A 14,630-nucleotide genomic window follows, 5' to 3' on the forward strand; every position below is an offset into this window, starting at 1 on the left:
TGAAAAATCCACCGCACTGCGGCCCTGAATACATATATGTACCCCTCAACTAATATATATTAGCCACGTACCATTCAAAATATAAACTGATAAGCCAGTGCAGTTCCGCCCCATTAACTATAATTTCCACATACAATAAATATAAATTAATCAATCACTCTGACTTTGCCCCAATTGATTTGAAGGCTATGTGCACATGTTGCGTTTTTGTTGCTTTTTTTCCGCACGGACTTTTTTGTGGAAAATATGCAGCATTTTACAGTTCAAGTGACTCGCCCCCTTGGCCGTGGGGCACTCGGAGCCGGGCAACAGGGAAACGATGGGGGTAGTTGTGGCGACCCGGTTCCGTAGCTCAGGGTGGTCAGAACAGTGGTAGTCTACGATGTGCTGTAGGTAATGTCCGACTACGCCACCCGTGGATTGCGGTCAGGGCTAACCGCCGCTGCAGTGGAGACCGCTGGGGCTGATATAAATGTGCAGCACTGAATAGTTCAACTCCCCACGGGAGGAGTATGGCCCCAGGGAAGTATATATAATTGATGATGGAGGGGATGATTCTGACCGCGATAGCCAGAAAACGGAGGCCTCTTAAACAGTTCAGGGTCTTTATTAGAACAGGTAAAATGACCCAGAAACAGATCCGGCTAGGAGGGGGCCTGGATGTCTGAGAACAAGTGGGAAGCTGACCCTGGTCAGGGTGAGAGTGTAGGCCTACCGTGCTCTCTGTGCTCCTTCTGGCTATTTCCCTCCTTGTAGTGCAACAGCCCACGTTCCCGAGCTCACCGTGTCCTCTCGCTCATATGGCTTGCAACTTGGGTCCCTCTCTACTCCCGGCCTGGTACGGCTTTGCTGGTCACTTCTGCTGTGGCGGAGCCTCCGGGCTTCTTAGGCCAAGGAACAAGCAGTCCCCTGCGGACTGGTTATCTGCTGTAGGACTTGGAATCCTCCCAGCCTCAGACATCAAAGTCTGGTATATTAGTTTCTTTGTCTGCCAGGACAGGCTCACTTCGCCTCTTGTCCCTGGCTCGTGGCTCACCTACTGCCACACGTCCTCTTAGGCTGCAACACAACTGTCTGTTCCTGCTCTGGTACACCTCTCAATCCAGAGACAGGTTGTCCAGTTCTCCCTAACCCTGACCCCAGCTCCAGCTTTTATAGGGGAAGCCTGCTCCCCCTACTGGTCTGGGACAGGTGGTGCTGCATGCTAATGGTTCTTGACTAGAGGACCTCCCCCTTGCTCTCAGACACAGCTTTATTATATTTGTGGCATCCAGGCCAGGGTGACACATTCCCCCCTAGTAAAATTTAGTACTCCGGGACTAAACAATAAACAAAGATAATATGCATGACCATAAAACCTCAGTAAACAAATGACGCACAGGTTGAGTTCTTAAGGTCACAGTGTGGTCTGTGACCGGGTGTCCATTTCACCAACACAACGGGGAGCCTTAACCAGGTGGGGGTCTGTCCTAGACCCAAGTCCTTTACAGTCTTAGTTCATTCTTTGGTCAGGCTCCGAACGCAGTCCATACAAAGTCCGGTTATTAAAAGTCCATAACCTTTGAGTCCGCACGGTAACTGTAAGAAACTGAAATACACAATTACTAATCATGCATGTAACTTTGCAAACATTTCAACACTTGGCAACAGGGTTCTTTACAGTTTTAGTGCACCCTATATACTCCAGCGAGCAGGTATCTGCCCCTTTGTGCTCCTGGTTGACCTGCGTAACCCACTGTCTGGTGGTGGTAGACCGACCTGGTTTTCTTCACTATCATTTAGGGTACAGTCACTGGCTAGACTTACAGGCAGGGCAGGCAGCCGTCTGCGGGTCCTTTGTTCACTTTGATCCTCTTCTGCATTCCGCAGTTGCTCGGGGCACCATTTTAGATGGTCTCTGGAGACGGTACTAGTGGTTTCTCCTCCATCCTTGGTGATCACGCACACCTTTGGGTTGTCGTGATCAGACTGCAGTACGGTGTAGGGTTTCCCTTCCCACTGGTCATCCAGCTTGTGTAGCCTTCTTTCGCTTCAGGACCTGTTCACCAGGTTCTAGGGGACCAGCAGGGGCGTGTTGGTTGAAGAGTCTCTCTTGCCTTTCTCTCACTTGGGCTAGGCTCTTCTCCACACTTTCCTGTACCTTCTTGTACTGCAGTCGCCTTTCCATATCCCAGTCCGCATCTGGGGAGGTGTCCTCGGGTGTTAGGACTCCCATCTCCAGGTCTATGGGCAGCTTACCTGGTCTGGCTCGCATCAGGTAAGCCGGGGTGCAGTTTGTAGCATTCACCGGGATATGGTTGTATAAGTCTATCAGGTCCGGCAGTTTTTCTGGCCACAGGCTGCGTTCATCCAGGGGCAACGTCTTCAGGAGATCAATGACTATATTGTTCATCTTCTCACACATCTCGTTGGTTTGTGGGTGGTAAGGTGTTGTCCGAATCTTTTTACAGCCATAGAGGTTACAGAACTCTTGGAAGATTTCGGCCTCGAACGCTGGGCCCTGGTCTGTCAGGACTAGAGATGAACGTTGTTCGACTCGAACTGTTCGCCAATCTCAAATTCGAGCTGTTTTGGGCGGTGTTCGAGCCGTTCGGCGAACACGAACGATTTGAGAAAAATTCGGCTGTTCGAGGTTATGTTCGATAACTGTTCGTGCACCAAAATCATAACTGGATTTTTTCTCAGTAATGATGAAAATTAATGTTAATACGCAGTTTGAGTGTACAGCGGGGTGGGGGGAGGGGCAGGGGATGGATCTCTGCAGGAATAATGAAGATCTCCATTTTTTTTTCTTTTTCCCGCATTTACAGTGGGGAGGTGCAATCTGTCAGCCTATCAGCAGCGCACACAAGGAGCGAAGTGCTTTTTTTCACACAAGCAAGGGCATGTGTCATTGGCAGTGTATGTCACATGTCCTTGCCCTATAAGACCAAGCCATTTTCCCCGTCGCCACCATTTTCTCACTGCTGCAGCTGCGTGTTAGACGGCACCGCTGTTGCTGTGTGCGCTATACCTTGTTAATTTCAAGCCAATTTTCGCACAAATCTACAGATAGCTTTGGAGTAGGGAATAGTTGTGATTGCAGTCCTTTTAAGGACTAGGTTACAGCATTTCCTACGACTTTTATCAGGCAGGTCTGTGCTCTTAAATAGATAGATTGTGGGAGTAAAGACTAATTGTAATTGGAGTCCTTTTCAGGACTAGGTTACATCAGTTCCTATCAGTTTTTGCCAGGCAGGTCTGTGCCAGTGCTGTGCAAGTTTTTTTCACAGCATTTGGCTGAATCTAGCAAACCTAATCCTTTTTGGCCTATTGCAGAGTGTGTTAGTCAGTGGAGTAGCCTATCTGTGTTGCAAGATATACCACCTGTGTATAGAATACCAATTTTTTTACTGCACCTAGTGAAGTAAAATCTTTTGGGCATAGCATCATTCTATTAGTCCATCTATACTGACCTCCATCAGGTTGCATATTGAATATAATTTTTTTCTGCATCTAGCTCTGAAAAAATATTTGGGCTTCTAGCAGTGTGTGGGACTTGTTCTATTAGTCCATCTATACTGACCTCCATCAGGTTGCAAACTGAATATAATTTTTTTCTGCATCTAGCTCTGAAAAAATATTTGGGCTTCTAGCAGTGTGTGGGACTTGTTCTATTAGTCCATCTATACTGACCTCCATCAGGTTGCAAACTGAATATAATTTTTTTCTGCATCTAGCTCTGAAAAAATATTTGGCCTTCTAGCAGTGTGTGGGACTTGTTCTATTAGTCCATCTATACTGATCTCCATCACGCTGCAAATTCAAAATAATTTTTTGTCTGCATCTAGCTCTGAAAAAATATTTGGCCTTCTAGCAGTGTGTTGGACTTTCTCTATTAGTCCATCTATACTGACCTCCATCAGGTTGCAAATTAAAAATATTTTTTTGTCTGCATCTAGCTCTGAAAAAATATTTGGCCTTCTAGCAGTGTGTGGGACTTTCTCTATTAATCCATCTATCAGACCTCCATCAGGTTGCAAACTGAATATAATTTTTTTCTACATCTACCTCTGAAAAAGTATTTGGGCTTCTAGCTGTGTGTGGGACTTGTTCTATTAATCCATCAATTCAGACCTCCATCAGGTTGCAAACTGAATATAATTTTTTTCTGCATCTACCTCTGAAAAAATATTTGGGCTTCTAGCTGTGTGTGGGACTTGTTCTATTAGTCCATCTATACTGACCTCCATCAGGTTGCAAACTGAATATAATTTTTTTCTGCATCTAGCTCTGAAAAAATATTTGGCCTTCTAGCAGTGTGTGGGACTTTCTCTATTAGTCCATCTATACTGACCTACATCAGGTTGCAAATTAAAAATAATTTTTTGTCTGCATCTAGCTCTGAAAAAATATTTGGCCTTCTAGCAGTGTGTGGGACTTTCTCTATTAGTCCATCTATACTGACCTCCATCAGGTTGCAAATTCAAAATAATTTTTTGTCTGCATCTAGCTCTGAAAAAATATTTGGCCTTCTAGCAGTGTGTGGGACTTTCTCTATTAGTCCATCTATACTGACCTCTATCAGGCTGCAAATTAAAAATAATTTTTATCTGCATCTACCTCTGAAAAAATATTTGGCCTTCTAGCTGTGTGTGGGACTTGTTCTATTAGTCCATCTATAGTGACCTACATCAGGTTGCAAACTGAATATAATTTTTTTCTGCATCTAGCTCTGAAAAAATATTTGGCCTTCTAGCTGTGTGTGGGACTTTCTCTATTAGTCCATCTATACTGACCTCCATCAGGTTGCAAATTAAAAATAATTTTTATCTGCATCTAGCTCTGAAAAAATATTTGGCCTTCTAGCAGTGTGTGGGACTTTCTCTATTAGTCCATCTATACTGACCTCCATCAGGTTGCAAACTGAATATATTTTTTTTCTGCATCTACCTCTGAAAAAATATTTGGCCTTCTAGCTTTGTGTAGGACTTGTTCTATTAGTCCATATATACTGACCTCCATCAGGTTGCAAACTGAATACAATTTTTTTCTGCATCTACCTCTGAAAAAATATTTGGGCTTCTAGCTGTGTGTGGGACTTGTTCTATTAGTCCATCTATACTGACCTCCATCAGGTTGCAAATTGAATATAATTTTTTTCTGCATCTAACCCAGCCAATAGTTTTGGCCTAATATCACAGTTTGGCCACTCAGCTCTGCTCGTTTCCCATCCATTGTTTTTTTGTGCAAACAACTCCAGAGTTGTGAATTAGTTAACCACCAAAATGAGTGGAAAAAGGCCTGCTGCTGGTGGAAAGGGGAATAGGCGTGTTGGGAAGGGGAAAAAAGGTTGTGTCCGTGGGGTAGGTGTTAAAGCAACAGTAACATCTGCAGAAGAAAGACCATCTTCCAGCCAAACTAAAATGTCTACTTCTTTTAGCGGACAATGTGATAAGATCCCTTTCTTACGGCCACGCCAATCGCTACAAATTCCAGATGAGGCACAAAAACAGCAGGTGCTTCAACGGATATCAAGTGCTCCTTTAAGTGGCTCTCCTCCACATCAACTTCAACATCACAAATACTCCAGTCCTCAAAGGTGTCACCCCAATCGCACTTGCTTCCTCACAGCTCCCAAATCTCCAGCTGCCCGTCTGAGTATGAGGTAGAACAGATGGTTGAGTCTGCAGAGCTGTTTTTCTCATACTATAGCCTGGGAATCAGAGGTCGACTCCAGCGCTTCTGTGAATCCAGACGAGAAAATGATCTGCACTGATGCCCAGAATCTTTATGAGTCGGATCCAGGACCAGACGCAGAAGGTTCTGACCATAATGTAGACCCTCATTCCCAAACTGTAACTCCTGTTGGTGGAGACAATGAGGAAGACGATGATGAGTCTCAAATACCTGATTGGAGCGACAACTTTAGTTTTTTGTCAGGGCAGGAACAGGTTGGCTCTGAGGACGACGGGTGTGATAACGCACAGGGTGATGATGATGAGGTTGGAGATCCCACTTACTGTCAACCCACAGTCAGCCAAGAGATGAGGTCAGCAGAGGAGGTGGAGGAAGATGCTAGTGACGACGAGGTCAGGTTGCGCCTTCCTGGACAGAGACGTAGTACTGGAAGCACGTCAACAACTGCATCCTCAAACACAACTCTGCATCTCACCACAAGTCGTGGTGGCTCTTCAGGTCGCATGGGTGCTAAGCCTTGCATAGCCTGGGCATTTTTTCAGAAAGATAAAGATGACCCAACTCGTGTTATCTGTAACATTTGTCAGCAAAAGCTAAGTAGAGGCCAAAAAATACATAGTTTGAGTACTTCATGCATGAACCGGCACATGGACATGAAGCATAAGTTGCAGTGGGAAGCTCAGTGTGCTACAATGCGGCCTAGCCGGCCGGGCCAACCACCATCTGCCATATCTTGTGCATCCGCGGCCTCTTCATCCTCTGTGACTGGGGGGACAGCAGTCACACCTGTTTTGGGGCGCAGACCTGCCACCTCTTTACCCGCAACAGCCAGCGTGATTGGCAGGTCATCATTTTCTTTGGAGGTGGTAACACCAGCTGGTGTTGAGCGCTGTCCGACATCGATAGCACCACCTTTGGATCAAGGCAACCTAACATGTCCGCCTGCATCTTCCTCACAGACCGGCAGTTTGCCGGGCACACCCTTATCAACCCCGTCTAAGCACAATAGCCAGCCCTCGGTCCCTCAGATGTGGACAAGTAAAAGGCCATTTCCTCCTAGCCATGAGAAAGCTAAGAGGTTGAATTTCACCATCTGCAAGCTCTTGGCTACAGAAATGCTGCCTTTCCGCCTGGTGGACACAGAGGATTTTCGAGACCTTATGTCCGTCGCAGTGCCCCAGTACCAGATGCCCAGTCGGCACTACTTCTCAAAGAAAGGTGTGCCTGCGCTCCACCAGCATGTCGCACACAACATCACCGCTTCTTTGAGAAACTCTGTGTGTGACAGGGTGCATTTCACCACAGACACTTGGACGAGTAGGTATGGACAGGGGCGCTACATGTCGCTGACTGGGCACTGGGTAACTATGGTAACAGCAGGACAAGGGGCTGCTGTCCAAGTCTTGCCGTCCCCACGAGTTATGCGTCAATCCTCTTTATCTCAAAGTTCCTCCACTGCTTCTGCCTCCTCAACCTCCTCTCTGTCTTCCACCTGCACCCAAAGCCTGTCTGGTCATGCCACAAGCTTTCTAACTGCGCAGAAGGGATCCTGCACACCTCCTTACTATGCTGGCAGTAGGGCTCAACGTCATCAGGCGGTTTTTACTTTGAAATGTCTGGGAAATGTGAGTCACACAGCTGAGGAGTTGTGGTCAGCTCTGGAGAACCAATTTCATGAATGGTTGTCTACACTGGACCTGAAACCAGGGAAGGAGACAATGCTGCAAACCTGGGTGCGGCCCTGCGCCGGAGCAATGTCACACACGTGCCTTGTATGGCTCACGTGTTGAACCTGGTTGTCCAGCAATTTTTAGCCCACTATCCCAGACTAGATGGCCTTCTGCAGAGGGCACGGTCGCTGTGTGCTCACTTCCGCCGTTCGCATCCCGCAGCTCAGCGACTTACATCTCTACAGAAGTCGTTGGGCCTGCCACTTCACCGGCTAAAATGCGATGTGCCTACCCGGTGGAATTCAACTCTGCACATGTTGCAGCGACTGTGGCAGCACCGACAAGCCCTGGTGCAATACTTTCTGACGTATAGCCTGGGCCAACGAGATCCAGAGGTGGGGCAAATCACGCTGGAGGAGTGGTCTCAGATCAGGGACCTATGCACCCTTCTGCACAGTTTTGAAATGGCGACGAAGATGTTTAGTGCTGACGATGCCATTATCAGCATGACTATTCCGGTGATTTACATGCTGGAGCACATGTTAAACAGAATTCGGAGTCAGGTGGTGGGACAAGAGGAGGTGGAGGAAGTAGAGGAGGAGGAGTTGTATGCGGAAGGGCTAACATCTGCAAGGTTCAGACGGTCGGCAGCACCAAGGCGGCAGGCATGTGAGGGTGGGGGAGATGGTTTTACCAGGGCGCATGGTAGCAGCCAAACTAGTGAGGAAGGTGCAGGAGCCCAGGAAGAAGTGGAGGACGAACTGATGGAAGACTCATCAGATGAGGGAGACCTTGATCACATTTCTGTTGTGCGAGGTTGGGGGGAGAGGACAGAGGAAGGAAGCATGATTGTTACCTCGCCACCAACACAACAGGGACTTGGTGCTCCTGGATGCGCAACACACATGAGTGCCTTCTTGCTGCACTACCTGCAACATGACCCTCGAATTGTGAGAATTAGAAATAATCCTGACTACTGGGTTGCCACACTGTTAGATCCCCGGTACAAAAGTAAATTTGCAGAAATTATTCCTGCCATAGAAAGGGATGCACGCATGCAGGAGTATCAGCAGAGACTGTTGCAGAATCTTACATGTGCTTTTCCACAAAACACCAGTGGTGCACGTAGTGAATCTCACAGTTCCAAATTGCCAACCGTGGGACCGTCAAGTGTTCAGCACTCAAACCGTAACAGAACCACAGTATCTGCTGGTAACATCAATTTTGCGGAATCATTTCACCACTTTTTTAGCCCATCCTTTGCAAGGCCACAGGAGACAAGAAGTCTGACACATAGTCAACGCCTAGAGACGATGGCACAGGAGTATCTCCAAGTAAACATTGAAGCCATGACTGTGTCACTGGACCCTTGCTCTTTTTGGGCTTCCAATCTGGATAAATGGCCGGAGCTAGCCACTTACGCCTTTGAGATCTTGTCATGCCACGCAGCCAGCGTTCTGTCTGAACGTGTGTTCAGCGCTGCTGGTGGTGTGCTGACAGATAAGCGCACGCGGCTCTCCACTGATAATGTAGACAGACTCACGTTCATAAAGATGAACAAATCATGGATCCGAAACGACTTTTCTACCCCTGTGTCATCCTGGGGAGAGTAAAAGCTTGATGATTGGTTAAAATCACCCTACCAACCGTTTTAAGCTTTCAAATTACTAATCATGTTTATCTGTATCTTGACTGGAAAATAATTTGGGCTTTGTAGCAGTGTGCAGCACTGATCCTATTAGGCCATCTATAATAAGCTCCACCAGATTTAAAATTAAAAATAATTTTTAGCTGCATCTAGCCCGGAAAATAATTTTGGGGCTCCGAGATGCGCAGGACACATAAGTGCCTTCTTGCTGCACTACCTGCAGCATGACCCTCATATTGTCAGAATTCGAAGTAATCATGACTACTGGGTTGCCACACTCTTAGATCCCCCAAACTTTTCGATCAACCTTTTCATTTTAATAAAGACCAAAAAAATGGTCATTTTTGAAATTATAAGCATTAGCAGGTTGTTAGAAACTGAAATCAAACAGTTTTCAACTCAAAACTTTATTCTAGGTGATGTTACATTTTCACATAGGACCCCTTGTTCGAAAGGAGCTTCTGAACTCTCTCGTCCATTGAATTTGTCAGGTTTTGGATGGTTTCTGCTTCAATTGTTTTGCATGAGGACAGAATACCCTCCCAGAGCTGTTGCTTAGATGTGAACTGCCTCCCGCCATCATAGACACTCCTTTTAATGATGCTCCAAAGGTTCTGAATGGGGTAGAGGTCAGGGGAGCATGGGGGTCACACCATAAGTTTGTCCCCTTTTATGCCCATATCAGCCAGAGATGCAGATGTTTTATGTGCAGCATGAGATGGTGCATTATCATGCAGAAAAATGATCTTGCTGTGAAATACACGGTTCTTCTTCTTGACCCATGGCAGGAAGTGCTGTTTGAGAAAATCCACATACATTATGGAGTTCATCTTTAGCGCCTTCAGGGATCCTAAAGGGGCCGACAATCTCTCTCCCCATGATTCCAGCCCAAAACATTACTCCACCTCCTCCTTGTTGGCGCTGTAGCCGTGTTTGCGTGGGGTGTCCATCAACCAGCCATCCTCCACTCCATCCATCTGGACCATCGAGCGCTGCACGGCACTCATCCGTGAACAAAACAGTTTTGAAATCAGTCTTCATGTAATATTTGGCCCACTGGAGCCGTTTCTGCTTGTGTGAAGTGGATAGAGGAGGTCGACAGGATGGCGTATGCACAGCTGCAAACCTCTGAAGGACCCTGCATCTTGTTGTTCGGGGGACGTTGGAGGCACAAGCAGCTTCAAAAACTTGTCTGCTGCTATGACAAGGCTTTTTTGCTGCTGCTCTTTCAACCTGACGTAATTGCCTGTAGGAAAGAGTCCTCAATTTGCCCTTATCAGCACGCACACGTGTGTACTGTGAATCAGCTACATACTTCTTGATTGCCAAGACACTTCATCCTGATCATCGCACAATGTTGATTGTAGTCATGCCTTGACCTAAACACTCCACAATTTGCTTCTCAGCAGCCGACACATCCTTTTTCTTTCCCATTTTGGCAGAAAATGTAGGCTGCTTAATAATGTGAGAGAGCCTTCTTAAGTAGTCTTGCCTTTCATTGGACACACCTGCCAAACTAATTAGCACAGGTGTCTGCAATTGCTTACAGTGATATAAAGAGCCCTGACACACATCACCATCAATGAGTTTAACTGACAAACAAACAAATTCTTCCCTTATCACTCCTAAACACTTTTTGCATAATAATTTGGAACGCGGTGTACATGTGCTTTTCCACAAAACACCAGCGGTTCACGTAGTGAATCTTACAGTTCTAACTTGCCAACCGTGGTCTGTATGGAATTGTTCAATAAAGGGCCCAAAATTAAGATAACATAGATGGGAGAGGTCTCTATGAATAGGAATTCCTAAGTATTTGATACCCTGTGAGGGCCAGGCAAAGGGAAAGTTGGACTGGATGGAATCCTATATGGATTTGGGGAGGGAGACATCGAGGGCCTCAGACTTCGCTGCATTGATTTTAAAATTTTACCATGTAACAAAGTGATCTATTTCAGCCATAACAGCATGGATGGATATATGTGATTGAGTGATATATACTAGGACATCATCAGCAAATAGAGAGCACTTGTACTCGGTGCCTCCCACCTCAATCCACCTAATATTGGGGCTATGGCGAATTGATGAGAGCAGGTGCTCCGTCACTAGGATGTATAAGAGAGGGGACAGAGGACATCCCTGCCTTGTCCCATTGGTGATTGTGAAAGGTGATGAAAATGTTCTGACGCACCCCCTGGGCCTTGGGACACCCGGAGCCGGACCCTTTTTGGTGGATGCTGGTGGTTGTAGTCTTCGTGGCGGCGACCCGGTTCCGTGGCTCAGGGCGGTCAAACCAGTGGCGGAACTATTTATGTGGTTTTGATGTTTAAATGTCCGACTACGCCACCCGTGGATTGCGGTCAGAGTGAACCGCCGCTACAGGGCAGACCGCTGAGGCTGGTGTTGTGGGTGCAGCAGAGCGTAGCATAACTCGCCACGGGAGGAGTATAGCCTCAGGGCAGTGTATGCGGAGGATGGGGGTGATGGTGCAGTGCAGCAGCAGTAACGACACGGAGTCAGTGATGCAGTCCAGGGCCTTTACTCACAGTTCTTATTATCCAGACCACGTCTGCAGGTAACGGCTGCCCACGTCGTACTGTGCTCACCAGGTGAGGGGCTCAGACAACTCCCAGATAACTTTGGAGCACTTCACAGGACCCCCTTTGTGTGTCCTTTGTCTGGCCTTTCTAACCAACACTTCTGTCCGGCTGCCTCGGGCCTCCTCTTGGTAAACTTGGCGCCAGTTTCCCTGACCCTATGTGGTGCCTTCCTAGCGGGTGTAGCGAGGGGCTGCGCCACATAAAATGTCAGAGCCTCCGGTTTCTAGCTGAGGGTCGTTTACTGCCTCCACTAGTTCGGGGACCGGTCTCCCCTTTTGGCCTGACCCCTCCACGCAGGTGGATTCGGGCGTGCGGTGGCGACTCTCCCGTCCGCACCCCTGGGATCCCTTCATTCCTCGTTCCTGGAGCCTTCTCCGCTCCTCTTCCTTCCTTCTCCCTCTTCCAGGCCTGGGCCTCTGTTACTAGGCCCGCCTCCGGAGCAGAGCTCATGCAGAGCCCCTGCTCCCTGCCACTTCTGCTCAGACTTCTCTGCACTGAACTAAGATGGTGCCCACCTTTTATACTCACTTCTCAATGCACCCAGGAACTGCTTCCTCCCTGCTCCTGCACTACAGGGTTCCCCTTCCTCAGTGTTCCCTCCCCACACTCCAGCCAGGGACAGGGACTGTCGTGCCCATCTCAGGGGCATATTGGTCGCCCTGCCCCACGGCAATGTGGTGTAATGCATGCAGGTGTCGGGTCCTGATCCACACTCCATCCTTACCTGAGAGTGAGATATCACACCTCTGGGTGAGGTGCAATACGTCTGTGGCAACCGAGCCCTCAGGGTGCTACAGTTCCATTTATCTTCAGCCTAGGTGACGTATTGCGATACAGGGCCGTGATTTTGGCTATAAAAGGGTCCCCTAGACCCCTACCCCAAGCTTTTTAAGAGAATCATATATGGCGTGCCAGGAGACTCTATGGAATGCTTTCTCAGCATCCAACGAGAGTATCTAATTACAAATTTTTAACTGCATCTAGCCCAGGAAATACTTTGTGCCTAGTAGCAGTGTCTGCTAGTCAGCGGATTATCCCGGCTGTTAAGCAAGCTACACCACCTGTAGTTTAGACACTTAATTTTTTCAAAGGAAATGCTTCGGGACCATGGGATACTCAGTGAAGAGCATCAGGAGGCACCCCAAGGCATAGGGGCTGGGACTGGCAGTAGGATGCCTTGCGGTGGACAGCCGAGCTCGATCCTTATAAAAGCTTTTTAACTGCAGCAGCTTTAGTGGACGCTACTGGAGCTGGAATTACGCGTCTGCTGGCATGAGACTTGCCCTCCAATAGATCCTTGTAAATGGATTTAAAGTGTATTCATTGAAATTAGAGAGACAATTTAAATTAAAAAGCTTAGAGCTGCCTCCACCACAGGGGGGCTCGCTCGACCCACCAGCGGACAGGCACCAGTATTGGGAGAGGGGGGCTGGCCATCAGGGTTCACCGCGGCTCTGGCACAAACCCGGCGACACGGAGGTGGCACGGGCAGGAGCGGACTGGCCGTGTCGGCTTCTCACTTTTTGGATTTTAGAAGGGCATGACATGCCTATATCTGTGTCTCCCCCTCCTTTTACTCCTCCACCTCTTTTATTTTCGCATGACTATATGTACTTGTCACTTTTCCATGTGTTAGTTGTGTCTTCTGAGCAGTTTGTCAGCTTTTGGACACGTTTGAAGGTGTTTTCTATGTGTTTCTATGTGTTTTTGTTTGCCTGCCATTGGTTTTAACGGTGTTCGAAGGTGTTCGACGAACAGTTCGACGAACAGTTCGGCGAACACACGGGTGTTCGACGAACCGAACCGAACTCGAACACTACGGGGGTGGCTCAACACTACTTACCAACCCTTCTGTCCGGCTGCCTCGGGCCTCCTCTTGGTAAACTTGGCGCCAGTTTCCTTGACCCTATGTGGTGCCTTCCTAGCGGGTGTAGCGAGGGGCTGCGCCACATAAAATGTCACAGCCTCCGGTTTCTAGCTGAGGGTCGTTTCCTGCCTCCACTAGTTTCGGGGACCGGTCTCCCCCTTTGGCCTGACCCCTCCACGCAGGTGGATTCGGGCGTGCGGTGGCGACTCGCCCGTCCGCACCCCTGGGATCCCTTCATTCCTCGTTCCTGGAGCCTTCTCCGCTCCTCTTCCTTCCTTCTCCCTCTTCCAGGCCTAGGCCTCTGTTACTAGGCCCGCCTCCGGAGCAGAGCTCATGCAGAGCCCCTGCTCCCTGCCACTTCTGCTCAGACTTCTCTGCACTGAACTAAGATGGTGCCCACCTTTTATACTCCCTTCTCAATGCACCCAGGAACTGCTTCCTCCCTGCTCCTGCACTACAGGGTTCCCCTTCCTCAGTGTTCCCTCCCCCCACTCCAGACAGGGACAGGGACTGTCGTGCCCATCTCAGAGGCATATTGGTCGCCCTGCCCCACGACAATGTGGTGTAATGCATGCAGGTGTCGGGTCCTGATCCACACTCCATCCTTACCTGAGAGTGAGATATCACACCTCTGGGTGAGGTGCAATACCTCTGTAGCAACCGAGCCCTCAGGGTGCTACAGTTCCATTTATCTTCAGCCTAGGTGACGTATTGTGATACAGGGCCGTGATTTTGGCTATAAAAGGGTCCCCTAGACCCCTACCCCAAGCTTTTTAAGAGAATCATATATGGCGTGCCAGGAGACTCTATGGAATGCTTTCTCAGCATCCAACGAGAGTATCTAATTACAAATTTTTAACTGCATCTAGCCCAGGAAATACTTTGTGCCTAGTAGCAGTGTCTGCTAGTCAGCGGATTATCTCGGCTGTTAAGCAAGCTACACCACCTGTAGTTTGGACACTTAATTTTTTCAAAGGAAATGCTTCGGGACCACGGGATACTCAGTGAAGAGCATCAGGAGGCACCCCAAGGCATAGGGGCTGGGACTGGCAGTAGGATGCCTTGCGGTGGACAGCCGAGCTCGATCCTTATAAAAGCTTTTTAACTGCAGCAGCTTTAGTGGACACTACTGGAGCTGGAATTACGCGTCTGCTGGCATGAGACTT

The sequence above is a fragment of the Phyllobates terribilis genome, unplaced genomic scaffold (genome assembly GCF_046119375.1).
Source record: "Phyllobates terribilis strain yellow unplaced genomic scaffold, ASM4611937v1 Scaffold_1__5_contigs__length_1240528914, whole genome shotgun sequence".
Classification (NCBI taxonomy): Eukaryota; Metazoa; Chordata; class Amphibia; order Anura; family Dendrobatidae; genus Phyllobates; species Phyllobates terribilis.